This window comes from Microcebus murinus, chromosome 5, assembly GCF_040939455.1.
Source record: "Microcebus murinus isolate Inina chromosome 5, M.murinus_Inina_mat1.0, whole genome shotgun sequence".
Lineage (NCBI taxonomy): Eukaryota > Metazoa > Chordata > Mammalia > Primates > Cheirogaleidae > Microcebus > Microcebus murinus.
The window spans coordinates 59,898,802-59,915,132 of NC_134108.1; the positions used below are offsets into that span (position 1 = coordinate 59,898,802).

General features: G+C 36.3%; 1 protein-coding gene across 2 annotated transcripts in view; it reads left to right on the forward strand.

Annotated features, from left to right (window-relative positions):
- Positions 1-16,331, forward strand: part of GPR63 (G protein-coupled receptor 63) — a 50,511-nt gene that overhangs the window by 8,810 nt on the left and 25,370 nt on the right. For both annotated transcript variants that reach the window (XR_012919297.1, XM_012769437.3), the window contains exon 2: positions 6,421-6,531. The gene's annotated coding sequence lies outside the window, so the exon portion shown is untranslated. The remainder of the gene's footprint in view (positions 1-6,420; positions 6,532-16,331) is intronic.

The following is a 16,331-nucleotide window of genomic DNA, read 5'->3' on the forward strand; positions in this document are numbered from 1 at the left end:
TGTCACATTCAAAATGATCGAGCAAGTGGAGCAATGAAGCTGCATCAAAGTTTACGTTAAGCTTGAACGTTCCTCCGTGGAAACTATGCAGATGATTCAGAAGGCTTTCGGGGACTGTGCAATGAGTACTGGACGAATAAAAGTGTAGCACAGATGCTTCAAAGATGTTTGGGAATTGATTGAAAGCGATCTATGTTCTGGAAGGCCTTCAACATGCAGAACACCTAAGAATGTTGAACCTGTTAGGTTAAGAAACACAGGGAGAACTGTGTGAGGTCCCAAGGTGCCTACTTTGAAGAAATGAACTGAGGCATCATTGTCCTATGTACAGTGTTTCTTGTATCTTGTTTCTTATTCAATAAATGTCTCTATTTTTCATATTATATGGCTGGATACTTTCTAGGCAGACCTTGTATATTTTATATATATATATATATACATATATATATATTATATAGACCTTACTATATACCTAGGCTATATGGTTATAGCCTTTTGCTCATAAGCTACAAATGTGTATGGCATATTACTGTACTGAATACTGCAGGCATTTGTATCACAATGGTAAGCATTTGTGCATCCAAATATAGAAAATGTACAGTAAAAATATGGTATAAAAGATAAAAATGATACACTTGTATAGGACATTTACCATGAATGGAACCACTAGAAGTGGCTCCATGTAATTCAATGAATGAGTGGTGAGTAAATGTGAAGGCCTAGAACAGGGGTCCTCAAACTACAGGCCTGAGGGCCACATGCAGCCCACCAAGGACATTTATCCAGCCCTTCGGGTGTTTTTGCCACCGCTGCCTGTCCTACTTAGCAGCCGAATCGTCCCGGGCCCACAGTGCACATGTGTGGAATGTGCGCCGCACTCTCCAACGGCCTTCCAGTGGTCTCAGGGACAGTGAACTGGCTCCCTATTTAAAAAGTTTGAGAACCCCTGGCCTAGAACATCTCTGTGCACTACTGCAGACATTATAAACACTGTACAGTTAGGCAATACTAAATTTATAAAAAAAATTTTTCTTATATTTTTTACTTTATGAACTTTTAAATTAAAAAAATTTTTTGACTCTTTTGTAATAACATTTAGCTTAAAACACACATTATACAGCTGTACAAAAATATTTTCTTTATATCCTTAGCCTATAAACTTTTTTCTGTTTTTAAATTTTTAAATATTTTTTTGCTTTAAACTTTTTTGTTATAAAGTAAGACATAAACACACACATTAACTTAAGCCTACACAGGGTCAGGATCATAAATATCACTGTCTTCCACCTCCACAGCTTGTCCCATTGGAAGGTCTTCAGGGGCTGCTGCACACATGGAGCTGTCATCTCCTGGGATGCCGCCTTCTGGAATAACCGTTAAAGGACCTGCTTGAGGCTGTTTTATAGTTCACTTATTTTTTAATAAGTAGGAGTACACTCTAAAATAATGATAAAAAGTATAGTATAGTAAATACATAAATCAGTAACATAGTTGTTTATTACCTTTATTAAGTATTGTGTATGTATATAATTGTATGAGCTAGACTTTTATATGACCAGCAGCACAGTAGGTTTGTTTACATCAGCGTCACCACAAACACAGGAGTATTGTGTTGCGCTACAAAGTCATGATGGCCAAGCAAAAAAGTTCCTAATGCTCATTAAGCAATAGGAATTTTTTAGCTCCATTATAATCTTACGGGGACTGCTGTCGTATATGTGGTCTGTCCTTGAACAAAATGTTGTTAAGCGGTGCATGACGGTAAATGATGAATTATGTGTTCCCTGTTGTTCACTCTTGGAGCATCCTGGGTTTTTCTTCACAGCACATACAACATTGTGTAACCCAGTGGTTACTGTGTACTTAGTATGTGTTTCCCCACTAGACTTTTAAGTTACATAAGATCAGGAGATGCATCTGTTTTATTCCTTATTATATGTAGTGCCTAGAAGCTGATGTGGGACAGATGCTGAATAACTATTTGTTTTAAGAAAAGGAAAGAAGAAAGTAAAGAAGCGTATAAATCAAGTTGAAAAGTACCTGTCAAAGATTCATATAGTATACATGGATAGCATTACATGGTGATACTGAGTATCAGGGTAAGATATGAAAATGAAGTTAATATCAGCTGGGGCTGGTTGTGGTGGTCCATGCCTCTAATCCTGGCACTCTGGGAAGCTTAGACAGGAGGATGGTTTGAGCTCAGGAGTTCGAGACCAGCCTGAGCAAGAGAGAAGACCCTGTCTCTACTAAAAATAGAAAAAAATTAGCTGGACAACTAAAAATATAAAGGAAAAATTAGCCAGGCATGGTGACACTTGCCTGTAGTTCTAACTACTTGGGAGGCCGAGGCAGAAGGATTGCTTGAGCCCAGGAGTTTGAGGTTGCGGTGAGCTAGGCTGATGCCACCTCATTCTAACCTGGGCAACAAAGTGAGACTCTGTCTCTAAAAAAAAAAAAAATCAGTTGTCACATGATGACTCTGTCAACATTTCCTTTTGTCTTTATATGGTGGCCACTTGGAATATTAAAACTAAAGTCTTATTTTATGGATTTCAAAACTCTAAGTGTGTAAAATGTGACTTTTAGATTTTTCAGAACCTTCTCAAGTTAACGAGAATTATTTTGATCATGGCAGTGAATCAAGGTCAAAACAGATTTGCCATTATTTCTGAGGATGAGTCAACACTGCTCTTCAGCGATCCTATTTTGAAGTGGTGTACTAAGAGCAGAATGATCTTTATGTCTGTGATGTTTCTCTTGCCTTATTTTCTAGCTTCCCACTCATAAAAAAATGTTATAATTCCATATATTCCCTTGTGTTTATTATTGGAATTTCCTGTGGTAATGAATTAACATTTACATACTGCAGACTCTAAGGACTGGGGGTCCATCCTTGGATTCCTTTTTTTAAAGCATGTATATTTGCATGTGGGACTATTTGAAGTCTCTGGTGATGTCATGAAGGTTTTCTGATTGTACGTTCTGTGAAATTTCTATTATACCATAGCAGAAGATGTGCCAGTTGATGGGGACAAGGTGAGGTGTTGGGGTAGGAGGTCTACCAGATGTGTCTGTGTTACACCAAGAGATTATGCTTGAACCATCTCAGGCAGTGATGTCTTGATGTTCAGGAAGAAAGGGGAGACCATGGTGTATGCATATGTGTCCCTCACTGTTTTTAGTAGATAACATGCTCTATATGAATCTTAAACAACTAACATAGTGCTCGTACATGGTTGATGCCTGAGATGTATTTGTTGAGTTGACTCGGTGTGAATGGTCAGGGATAACTATAGTCAGCAACAAAAACCGTCGTTGTGAAAAACAAGTAAGCTACACTACAGTTGCATTTGGAGATATAGGAATAAAACTGGCGTGGTTGTAGTAGACCATTTTAGAAAGTCTGGCAAGGAATATATAGACTTCCACCATTTAAACCGTTTAAAACGATTTAAAGGGCAAAAGAAGCTGCATCTTCTTTGTTCTGAAAAGAGATGTTTGAAAGTCACTATTCTGAAATAAAGGGGGTTAGAGGAAGAGAAACAAAGGTATCACGTCAAAATCACAGTGTAGAATCTTGAAATGAGAAATAGGTTTAAATTCAGTTTGGAGTGAAGTATAGAAAAATAATCATATGCAAGGGTGAAAGAGTAGAAGCCTAAATGTCACTGAACGGTTGATGTGGTAGAGGATGTGATTTTTCTTTTCTGGCCTAAGTAAACTGCTAGCTCATATATATTTTTTTCTTTTTAGTGACATGCCACTGTGTAACTAGCTCATGTTTACTGCCAATGTTAGTATTATTGCCACATTTATGTGCCAGTACTTCACATTCACTGTCTCATTTGATGTTACAAAGCTTCATGAGCTAAGGTGCACTATGGTTGATCATCTCCGTTTTCCTGATGAGGAATCCAAGGAACCAAGAGGTTAAGTAAACTGCCCAATGACACACTTTGTAAATGACGAGCTGACACTGTGACCACTGCCCAGGCGGGCACAGCTGGCCTCTGGAAGAAGAATGTGGAAGTGCTCAATTGATAGATAACTGTGGCCCTGACTGACTTTTTTCCCTCTAAAGAACTTGTCAAAAGTGAGATGCAAAGGAGAAGAGAGTGCCAACATTTTTAGAAGAAATAACAGTTGATGGTAGAAACATTTAGTTTTGATTAGAAAAAACTAATTTTAAGGCCTTGAAAACTCATGCTAAATTTGTGACTATTAAAGAAAAAAATTAAACATCTAATCATGTCGATAGGCATATGGCTCAGATGGGTTACAGAGTTGCTAAGGGAACAGGTTAAAAAAGTGAGGGGCAAGCTGAGCTGTACTCAGAAATTCAGATTGACTCTAAAGCTAGATTTTAAAAAAAAATCCTAAAAACTCTAGTGGAATAGCATGAAAATAACAAAAATAAGTAGTTTTTTTTTTCCTTTTCTTTAAAATTGCATTGATTCTGAGGAGATATTTATGGGAACCAGAAAGCTAAACTAGAGATTAATATGAAACAATAGGGACTATTGTTAAATTACTAGGTGGTAAATAATTGCAAGAAATATGAGGTATTTTTAAAAGTAGTGACTAAAGTACCGTATTTAAATTTTATGCTTTTGGGGCTAACAAAGTCCTATTTTTCTCATAAGTTTTGAGTGATAACAGTAACACTTGCTTAACTGATAAGGTATGTTTGAGTAATTCCTCTTTTCACTGGTTTCCAAATGTTTAAATACTGTGTTTTGTTCTACCTATGGACAACAGGCATGATGAGATAGGCAGGAGAATGCTTATTTTGCTTTCTTAATGTATTTCCTAAGGAATAATTTTTCTCAAGGAATATGTCTTATGATCACTGAAAGGAAATATTAATAATGTATATTTGTAGTAATATGAAATGTTCAAGAACTTTTTTCTGAATATTAAACTAAGCACTCATTTTACAGGATTTGGAAAGAAAATCCTGTTGGAAAATATATATCACTGATAATCCTACTGGTTAGAAATACCTTAATATTTTGACCTTTCCTTCCAATTCCTTTAAAAAAATTTAAAAACATATCGAGATCATATTTTATATATATAGCTTTTTTTCACTCAACATTCTAGTGTAATATTTTCATGTACCATTAAATACTCTTCAAAAATACTTCTAATGTCTACATAACATTCTGCTATATAAATCATATAACTCAATTTATTTCCTTGAATGTGAACCTTTAGATTGGTTGAAATTTCTTATGTACATGAAATTGTTTAACAACTTTATTGATACATTTTACGTTTCATACAATTTAGCCATTTCAAGTGTACAGTTCAATAGTGTTAAGTAATTTGACCAAATGGTGCAACCATCACCATAATCAGTTTTAGAACATTTTCTTACCCCCATAAGATCTCTCATGCCCACTTATAGTAGATCCTCACTCCCATCCGTAATCCCTGGCAACCACTAATCTACTTTCTGTCTCAATATAATTGCCTTTTCTGAATATTTCATATAAATGGATTTATATAATATGTGGTTGCTTGTGACTGATTTCTTTGCTTAGCATAATATTTTTGAGGTTCATCCATGACAATAGCATATATCAGTTCTTTATTCCTTTTTATTGGACAATATTCCATTGTATGTAGATACACTATATTTTATATATCCATTCACCAGTTGATGGACATTTAGGTTGTTTCCATCTTTGGGCTTATTATGAATGATACTGCTATGAACATTCATGTGCAAGTCTTTGTTTTTCATTTTTCTTTCATACGCAGGAGTGAAATTTCTGGGTTGTCTGGGAATTTTATGTTTATTTTTTTGAGAAACTGCCAAACTGATTTCCAGAGTGGTTATACCATTTTATATATTCCCACCATATCCTCACCAACATCTGTTATTGTCTTATTTATCAGAGTCATTCTAATGGGTATGGTATCTCATTGTGGTTTTAATATAATTTCCCTAGTGACAATGGTATTAAACATCTTTTCATGTGCTTATTAGCCATATAATATCTTCTTTGTTGGAATATCTATTTAGAGCTTTTATCAACTTTTCTTTCTATTAGATTGTTTGAGTATTGAGTTATAGGTATTTGTAAGTTCTGGGTACAAGTCTTGTGTGGTTTGCAAATATTTTGGTCTGTTCCTTGGCTTTTCATTTTTTAAGCTTTCTTTTCATTTTTTGAAGTCCAAAAATTTTGAACTTTGATGTAGTCCAATTTATCAATTTTTTTATGACACTGTTTTTTGGTGTTATATTTATAAATTCTTTGCCTGATCCAAGATCTTGAAGGTTTTATATATATTTTAATTATATGAAATTTTAAAGACTATTTAAAAATATTTCTTAAGAATGGATACTGAAAATTAAAATTTTAGAAAGTCTTAATATATTTTTTTAATAAACTTTTTTTGAAATTTCAGGTACAGAGAGATGCACAAATCACAAGGGCATAGCTCAATGAAATTTTAGAAAATGAATACATGAACCTCCCAGAAGCCCTTTCCTAGACATTGCTCCTACTCTTGCCAAAGGTAATCAATAACTAGTAATACCATAGGTTAATTTTATCTGTATTTGAACTTTATATAAATTGAATAGCATATAATGTTATACACATATATACAATTGTATACAAATATATACATTTTTGTATCTGTGTCTTTTACTCAATATTATTATTGTGAGACTCATCATGTGTTCCATGTATTGTGTTATGGCAGTTTGCTCATTTCATCATGGCTATATAGTCTTGTCTTGTCTTGTCTTGTCTTGTCTTGTCTTTTCTCTTTTCTTTTCTTTTCTCTTTTCTCTTTTCTTTTCTTTCTTTCTTTTTCCTTTTTTTTTGAGACAGAGTCTTACTCTGTTGCCTGGCCAAGTGCCATGGCATCAGCCTGGCTCACAGCAACCTCAAACTCCTGGGTTCAAGAGATCCTCCTGCCTCAGCCTCCTGAGTAGCTGGGACTACAGGCTTGCACCACCATGCCTGGCTAATTTTTTTGTATTTTTAGTAGAGATGGGTTCTTGCTCTTGCTCAAGCTGGTCTTGAACTCCTGAGCTCAAGCAATCCTCCCCCCTTGGCCACTCAGAGTGCTGGTATTACAGGCGTGAGCTACCACTCCCAGCCTGTAGTATTTCATTCTATGAATATATCACATTTATTTATCACTTCTACTGATGTATATTTTTGCTGTCTTAATATTTGGTTATTTGAAATAGTGCTACTAGGAATATACTTGTACTTGGCTTTTGCTATACCAAAGTAAGCATTCTGTTCAGTATATACTCAGGAGTGGGATTGCTGGGTGACAGAGCAAGCATCATAACTATAATACAAATTTACCATAAACTGTTCTCCACAGTTACCAATTTCCACCCCCAATAACAATGTGTAAAGTTCCACTTGTACTACATTCTGATCAACACTTGGTATTTTTTTAACTTTAGCCATTCTTTTGGAACTTTGTTTCATTGTGATTTATATTTGCATTTTCCTGATGTGCGGTGTGAGCCCTGAACACCAGCTTCCTGCCCCTTGAGACTCTGCTCTGCTCAGCTTTTCAGCTGCCTCTTTTACTCATCATTTAAGCTTCTCAGCTGCTTTTAAGCCTTTCAGCTGCCACTTTTCAGGCTCTCAGCTTCTCAGCTGCCTTGAGACCACCTCTGAGATGGCATTTTGGAATTGGTTCCTGCCTTCAGGGGAAAAGTGGCACTAATTGCAGAGCTACCTCACCTCTCCATACTTCCCTTTCCTCTGAGATCTTGGCCTCTCAGGTCCTCCCTGCTTTGGTAGCCCTTAAATGTCTTCAAAGAGGTTTAAAAATGTTATCCAGTTTATTTGGTTGTTCTTGGTAGGAGTGTTGGTCTGCTACAAGTTTATCTTTCTTTGCCAGAAGACAAAGTCCCTGGAATGTTTTTAAGGCTGTTGATACAGCTTTCTGCATTACTATAAGGCTGCATTTCTATTGGTGGAGTATCTGTGTGCTAGAATTATTTTCATTTTATTTAAACCTTTGAAAATTTGCCAGGCAAAAAGTAACATTGCATTGTTATTTTAATTTTGATTTTTATTCTAGTGAGACTGAACACTTTCAAATGATTGTTGGCTTTTTTGCATCTTTAATTTATCATTTACTTGTTAGTATTTATTACTTTCATTGATTTTTAAGAATTTTTAATGTGTATTATTGTCTGTATTAACAAATAAGGATTCATGCATCTGAAGATAAGCAGTTATTATATGATGGACTTCAAAATAATTAGCTTTTCTATTGATCTTTATGTTTCAAGATTTTTAAAGGTAAGGGTTGTGTCTCCTTTTGTAGTCTTTCTTTGTATCTGGTACATGGTATAGTTCATATGAACATGAAGCAGATTGCATTTAAAAAATAGTGTAGAGATAGAAGCAGGAAGCCCTTGAAGAATGTTTCCTTATGTTATGCTATGTACAGTGATTAGTCTGTATGAAAAGTTTGTCTAGCTATTGATTTATATTATATCATTAGAAGGATGTCCTCAAGTCTAAGGTGGTGAGGCATCCCATTTCTTTTGACTTTATTGAGGTATAATTGACATACAGAAAATTGCACCCATTTAATGTATACATCTTGATGAGTTATGACATATGCATACACCCATGATACTATCATTATAATCAAGGTACTAATCACCTCCAAAAATTTCCTGTATTGTTTTGTGTGTGTGTGTTTTTAAGAACACTTAACAATGGATCTGTCCTTTTAACGTAAAGTGCATAGTATGGTATTGTCAACTGTAGGTGCTATGTTGTACAGCAGGTCTCTAGAACTTACTCATCTTGCATAACAAACTTTATACCCATTGAAGAACAGTTCCCCATTTCTCCCTTCCCCAGTTCCTGGCAACTGCCATTCTATTCTCCGCTTCTATGAGTTTGACTATTTTAGATATATCATATAAGTGGAATCAGAGGCATACCAATTTTGAGTCCTTATCTTCTTTCTCACATCCATACAAATTGCTAACTTAAGATCAGATTCTCCTTTGTGATATATCACATTTGTTGGATATAAATACCTAATTCATAAATATCCACAAATGTATAAGGGGAATTACATGTTTTAACTTCCTCACATGAAGTTAGGTTACCCTCATTCCTGGAAGCATCATATAAATGTTGAGTGGCAACCTTACCAGTTGCATTTTGAAGGAGTTTAAGAGTAACATAGTTTTAAACTGAATTCAGAGTTTGAAAGCATGCACATAAAAATTTAGAAAACCTGAAGCATTCTCCATTCACATAGTTTATTCAACTTTGTTTGGATTTCAAGAAATCATCCAAACAGTTTAATATTTAGTCAGCAGTATGAAAATAGTGTCTGACAATGAGGGGCAGTGGAATTTTCCTCATCCATATTTTGGCTTTTTTAATTGTGGAAGTATAATATAACTCACAGAAATGTCCTTGTTTTAGTCACTGCCCTACATTTTTTGATCATCTCCTTGACTCTGCATAAAACACAATGTCTGCTCTCATGCTGCCTCAGGCCTTCAGGGAATGGTGTTCTAAAGAAAAATTGAAGCCTTTGGGGAAGGCTGGTCTAAAAATAAAACCCTCAAGGTATTAGACCAGGGGTGTAGGCCAGATCTACAGACAACATTTTTAACATTGCAAACTGTGATGGAATAAAATCCCTTTCTCTTTACTAGGGTGAAAGGCAGTAAAGCATTTTGGAAATTGCAGGAACTTTGGAGCCAGGCTGCTAGGGTTCCAATTCCAGCTTTCCCACCAGTTGTGTGATTGGAGGCATGTCACCTTTGAGCCTAGCTTTAATGGTGTTCAAAGTGGGGAGGTTAACTCCTGCTTTTGGGGTGGTTTGTCAGGATTAGCAATAATATATTTTAAGGTCTGGTACCTGGTGGGTGTTTAAGAAATGGTAACTGTAATTGCACATCTTAAATTTTTTCTCTTATTCTGGAATAACACTTTCCCCCACCCCTTAATGTGATGATGATTCACAGATGAGAGCCAGGTTACCTGAGTTTTAATCCGAGCTCTACTGTTAACTAGCTGTGTTACCTCGGGCAAGTTACTTAGTCTCCTTGTGGTTCAGCTTCCTTATCTATAAATGAGGATGAGTATGATGGCCACCTTCTAGAAATATTAATTGTATTAATATTTATCAAGAACTGAGAATAGTGTCTGGTAAATATGTAAGCACTAGGTAAGTATTTGATAAATAAAAGTAAACACTCAGCTTTAATTGGTTATTGTTATTCATAAAAGTATGGGATTAGAGGCACTAGAGGCAGCATTGCTGCACGTTGAATGATGGATTACAAGTAGGAGAACTAGGTATCACAAAATTTAATGAGATAAAAATTGGCAACCATGAAGCTGGCACAAATTCAGATGGTTGATATTGGTAAGTAGGAATATCAGAGTAGGAGACTTAAGAGTATGTACATGTCTCTAAAATGAAAGAGAAAGTGTTTTTTATGGCAGAGTAATTTTTCTCTATCTCAAGTTTTACAGATACTTTTAAAAAGAGAAAGAATAAAAACAGGTTCAGTAATTTCTTAGCATGAATTTTGAGAGTGCCTTCATTACTGAGAATTTTTTAAAAGTTCACCACACCTTGTTTTCCACAGACTTCTATTGGCCATAATAGCTTTTTTCAGTTAAGGGAAAGATTCACAAGTACAACTAATGGAGGAGATTCAATGGCTAAGCTACACCCCATACCTGCGCTGTTTTCCCTCTGCCTACAACCCTAGCTTGTGGGGTTGTAGAGCAGCTCAGCATTTTACCCCTGAGTTAAAAACTAGAGACTTCTTTTCTCAAGAAATGAAAGGAACTGCCTGAGGACAACTGGGGTTGATGAGGGGGAGTCTGTATACCCCAAACAAAGCCCTCCTCTTCCTGATATTTCTAGGCTCACTCTCTGCTTATTCTAAAATGAAGCCTGTCTTTTGACAAGTCTAATGTCTCCACGTGCAGAGATCCTTGCCCGCTGCCTTATTATAGGAGAGACTAGCAGAGGAGGAGAGCCATGCACCCCCTGGCAGAAGAAACCCACAGCAGCCTTAGAGGAAAAAACCACCCTGTCCTTTATTCAGAAATATTCACTGGGTATATGACAAGAAACAAACAGTATCACAAAAGAGTGAGAACAAATTAAATAGAACTAATGTCCCCCTAAGAAACTGAACTTAAGCAATAGAAGAGACTATAAAAGAAAAAGAAAACTTTAGGGGAGTTTCAGGAACATGGCGCCTGGAAAATAAGTACAGGATGGAGTAAAATGGGAACAATCAAAGAATGAGGAGGAACTCTTGAAAATTAGACATTTGTTTGCTGAAATCAACACAATTCAATGGAAAATTTAAAAGATGACTGTAAAGAAATCTCCTGCAACATAATGTAAAAAGTGAGGCAGAAAATGTAAATGAAGAGCAGAGATAGGCTCAGTTAACTTGGTCCAATATCTAAATACTTGGAATTCCAGAAGATACATTTGAGTAAATGAAGAATTGAAAATGTCAAGTAAATAACAGAAGTTCTTCTTGTGCTGTGGGAAATAATCTGAATCTTTAGATTGAAGAGTTGTAAGTGTTCTTTATCCCTTACATGGATGGATGAAGACAACTTTAAACTCAGAATAATTCTTGTGAAATTTAAGAACACTAAATATTAAAAAAAAATCCTAAAAGTATCTAGAGAAAAAAGTAAGATTGTCCAGTCCCCATTTGTCTTTGAGTACTTCTGGTACAATAAGGTACTTCATCCTCCTCTCAGACTTCCCATCCCAGACCTAGAGTCAGACATTATTCTAAGGAGCCTTGGCTCCTTTTGATGGTGAATGGTGGTTAGAAACCAAGACCTGGGTGCTCATTGTATGTGAAGTATTCTGACTTCCAGACCTTTTCATTGGCTAGAACTGGAATATATATATATATATACACACACACATATATATATTTTATCCTATGAAACTTACAAAATAGTTTTACCAAATGTCACTACCAACACAGTTCTTGTTTTGTTTTGTTTTGTTATGTTTACTTGTTTCTTGGAAATGACTACATGATGACGTTTAATAAATAGTAGGAGGTGTCTGCAAGTTCATTTCTACATATATCTATGGTTTTCTTTCTTCTTTTATCTTCTCCTTGCTCCAGAAATAGCATTTAAAATGCACATCAGAACTTATGCTTCCCTTAAGAGAAATAGTCTTGTTCTTCGATGTCCCTCCCTTTGGACATTATACCACAAATAAGCAGAGGACATCCCTGGAAAGTGGAAAGAAAACAGGCTGCCCAGGGACCTTGGGAACAACACAGCAGTGAGTTCCCTGTGCCTTCTTATATCCCAGACATGGTGCTGCAGAGGTCTTCAGCCTGGGTGCAGACAAAAAAAAAAAATATATATATATATATCCAAAAAAGCCTGCTTCCCCTAACCAAAGGAAAAGTGTGGTTGTACAGCATAAACCTTTTTTATCAACACTTCTCTATTCCTGTGTTTTTTGCAGATGCACATAGATTTTATTCTAAAATTTAGGTGGAAAGCCACAGGCCCTAAAATAAGTAAAAACAATTTTGAAAAAGTGGGAGGAATCACTTTACCCAATACTATACAGCTATAGTAATCAAGACAGTGTAGTTATTTGTAGAAGAATAAACACATAGATGAATGGAACAAAACAGAGACCTCAGCAATACATCCATAAAGTATGCTCAACTGATTTTTAACAAGGGTACAAAACCAATCAATGGAGGAAAGATAACCTTCTTAACAAATGGTGCTGGAGCAATTGGGCATATATAGACAAAAAATGAACTTTTACCTAAATCTTACATTTGAGTTATATAAAATTAATTCAAATGGATCATGAACTTGAATGTAAAATCTATAAACTGTAAACCTTTTTTTTTTTTTTTTTTTTGAGACAGAGTCTCACTTTGTTGTCCAGGCTAGAGTGAGTGCCGTGGCGTCAGCCTAGCTCACAGCAACCTCAATCTCCTGGGCTTGAGTGATCCTTCTGCCTCAGCCTCCCGAGTAGCTGGGACTACAGGCATGCGCCACCATGCCCGGCTAATTTTTTTATATATATATCAGTTGGCCAATTAATTTCTTTCTATTTATAGTAGAGACAGGGTCTCGCTCTTGCTCAGGCTGGTTTTGAACTCCTGACCTTGAGCAATCCGCCCGCCTTGGCCTCCCAAGAGCTAGGATTACAGGCGTGAGCCACAGCGCCCGGCCTGTAAACCTTTTTAAAAAAGAGGGAAGAATATCTTTAGGATCTAGGGCTAAGCAAAGATTTCTTAAACTTGACACCAAAAGCACCATACATAAAAGGAAAAAACTGATAAATTGGATCACGTCAAAGGTAAAAACTTTTGCTTTACAAAAGACCCTATTAAGAAGATGAAAGGGAAAGCTATAGACTGGGAGAAAGTATTTGCAAACCATATATTCAACAAAAGATAGGGTGTTGATATATAAATAACTCCAAAACTCAATAATAGAAAATAAAACAATCTAATTAGAAAATGGAGAAAAGATATGGAGAGATGGTTCCTGCAGATGATATGCAGATGGTAAATAAGCCCATGAAAAGAAGTGCAACATCATTAGCCATTAGGGAAATGCAAACTAAATCCACAATTAGATGTTGCTACACACCTATCAGAATGGCTAAAATAAAAAACAGTGACAACACCAAATGCTAGTGAGGATGTGGAGAAACTAGATCACTCATCCATTGCTGGTGGGCATGTAAAATGGTATAGCTACTTTGGAAAATAGTTTGGCATTTTCTTATAAAATTAAACATGCAGCTACCATATGACTCAGCAGTTGCACTCTTGGTGAAAAACTTATGCCGACACAAAAACTTGTACACAAATGTTCATAGAAGCTTAATATATACAAAAACTAGAAACAACCCAGGTGTCCCTCACTGGGTTAGTCATTACACAAGTTGTTGTGGATTCATTAAATACTACTCAGCAAGAAATAGGAACACAAAACTACGTGGATAAATATCCAGAAAATTACACTGAGTGAAAAAAAGCCAGTCCCCATAGATCACATACTATATGATCCCATTCGTATAACATTCTTGAAATGACAAAGTTACAGACATGGAGAGTAGATTAATGGTTGCCAGGGGTCAGGGAGGGTGGGAAAGTGAGCGGGAGGGGTGTGTCGCTATAAACGGGCAAGAGTGATCCTTGTGGTGGTGGAACTATTCTGTGTCTTGACTGTATCGTTGATATCCTGGTTGTGATACTGTTTATAGTTTTGCAAGAAACTTGAGGAAACAATAAATGGGATCTCTACAATTATCTCAAAATAAAGTTTAATTAAAATTTTTTAAAAGACATATTACTTGGTTTGCTATCTGGTTGAGATTCTAATATAAGTATAGATGTTATTCTAAATCCTAGAGAGGATATATTTAAGTTGGAGCACAAAGGTTTCATAATTGATTTAAAAATTAATGTAATGTATCCACTTATAAGTTGTTTGATTATATGAAGAATCAATTCATATAGAAACATGAATTAGAGGCTGTTTGCATTTCTTGTATTTACCTCACCAGTGAGGCCATGAATAAATCAATGAGTAAGTTATTTCTTTCTCTGTATTTCTCCTAAATTTCTCCAATCTCTGAATATTTGATATATACAAACACTATTCCCAGAGCACCGATTCGGACAGTCTACACATATTCATGCTCTGTCTCTACTGCTAGACTCACTATCAGTAATAACCATGCTTTCTGATTTTGTGGTAAGGAGAAGGTAAGTTATAATCTATTTACTTTTCCTGAGGTTAGAACAGCATTAAGTCCGTAGGTATAGTTATAGAGATTTGGTAACTGAAAACAACCTTTGCCAGAGACCCCCTAAACCAATGCTTCTGTTTAATGTGCATGGGAATCACCTCAGGATCTTGTTAAAATGCTGATTCTGATTCAGTACATCTGGAGCCTGATAGTCTACCTTTCTAACAAGCTCCTAGGTGGTGCAGGTGCTGCTGGGCCATGGGTCACCCTTTAAGTAGCAAGTTCCTAAATAATACTGCAGGTTTCCTAATTTTTGTGTATAGTTTTGCAAGGAACAAGGACAAGGAACAAAGATAGCAACTGGCTTCATATTAAAGACTCCTTTCATTCAAATCAAAGAGCATGGGTGAAATGATAGGAGATAGAAGACACAAGAAAAAGAAGAAGGAAAGAGGAACAGACAGCCAGAGCTGTGAAGTCCTTTCAGGAACATCAGCAGCCTGGACTGCAGGATACAGAAGCACTGGTAAGGGCAGAAGCTGAAGACACTTGAAGGTGGAGGAGCAACCAGAAGCAGATATTGAAATATCTTAGCTGGGGTGGAGAAGATAGAGGCAGAACAGCCACCTGCACTTCTCTACTTTAGCCTATATATGCTTCAGTGTAAGAGTTCAGTAACCCCCAGAGAAAACCATATGTCTCACTGAGGAAAGCAAACCATTGAGAACCTGTCTTTTTGCAGTCTTTTGGGAGCTCTCAAGATGTGCAGTAGCAGATCAACTGTGAAGCTGAGTCCTTCAGCCCTGTGTCCTACACATCTGATCTGCATCTTTAATGACATTGCACCACAATTTAAAGAGGCTAGGAAAGTGAATAGTAGTTGTTGAAATATGTTCATCAAAGAGGTGGTTAAGTTCATGCACTAAACTCAGTTAGCTGGGCTACTCAGCTATAAAGAGTAATTCTTTTTTTTTATTTTTTTATTTCAGCATCTTATGGGGGTACAAATGTTTTGTATATTGCCCATGCCCCCCTCCCCCCTCCCACCCGTCCGCCACCTGATGTTATTCCTATATGTCCACTTAAGTGTTGATCCGTTAATACCAATTTGCTGGTGAGTACATGTGGTGTTTGTTTTTCCATTCTTTTTTTATTTATTTAATTTTTTTAATTTTAGCGTATTATGGGGGTACAAGTGTTAAGGTTACATATATTGCCCCTCCCCCTCCCCCCTCGAGTAAGAGCTTCAAGCATGTCCATCCCCCAAACGTTGCATCTCTTACACATTGTGGTTGTATATACCCATCCCCTCCCACCCTCCCGACATCCGATAAATGTTACTCCTATATGTCCACTTAGGTGTTGATCTGTTAATACCAATTTGCTGATGAGTACATGTGGTGCTGGTTTTTCCATTCTTGAGATACTTCACTTAGTAGAATGGGTTCCAGCTGTATCCAGGAATCTACAAGAGGTGCTATATCACCATTGTTTCTTAAAGCTGAGTAGTACTCCATGGTATACATATATCACATTTTATTAATCCACTCATGTATTGA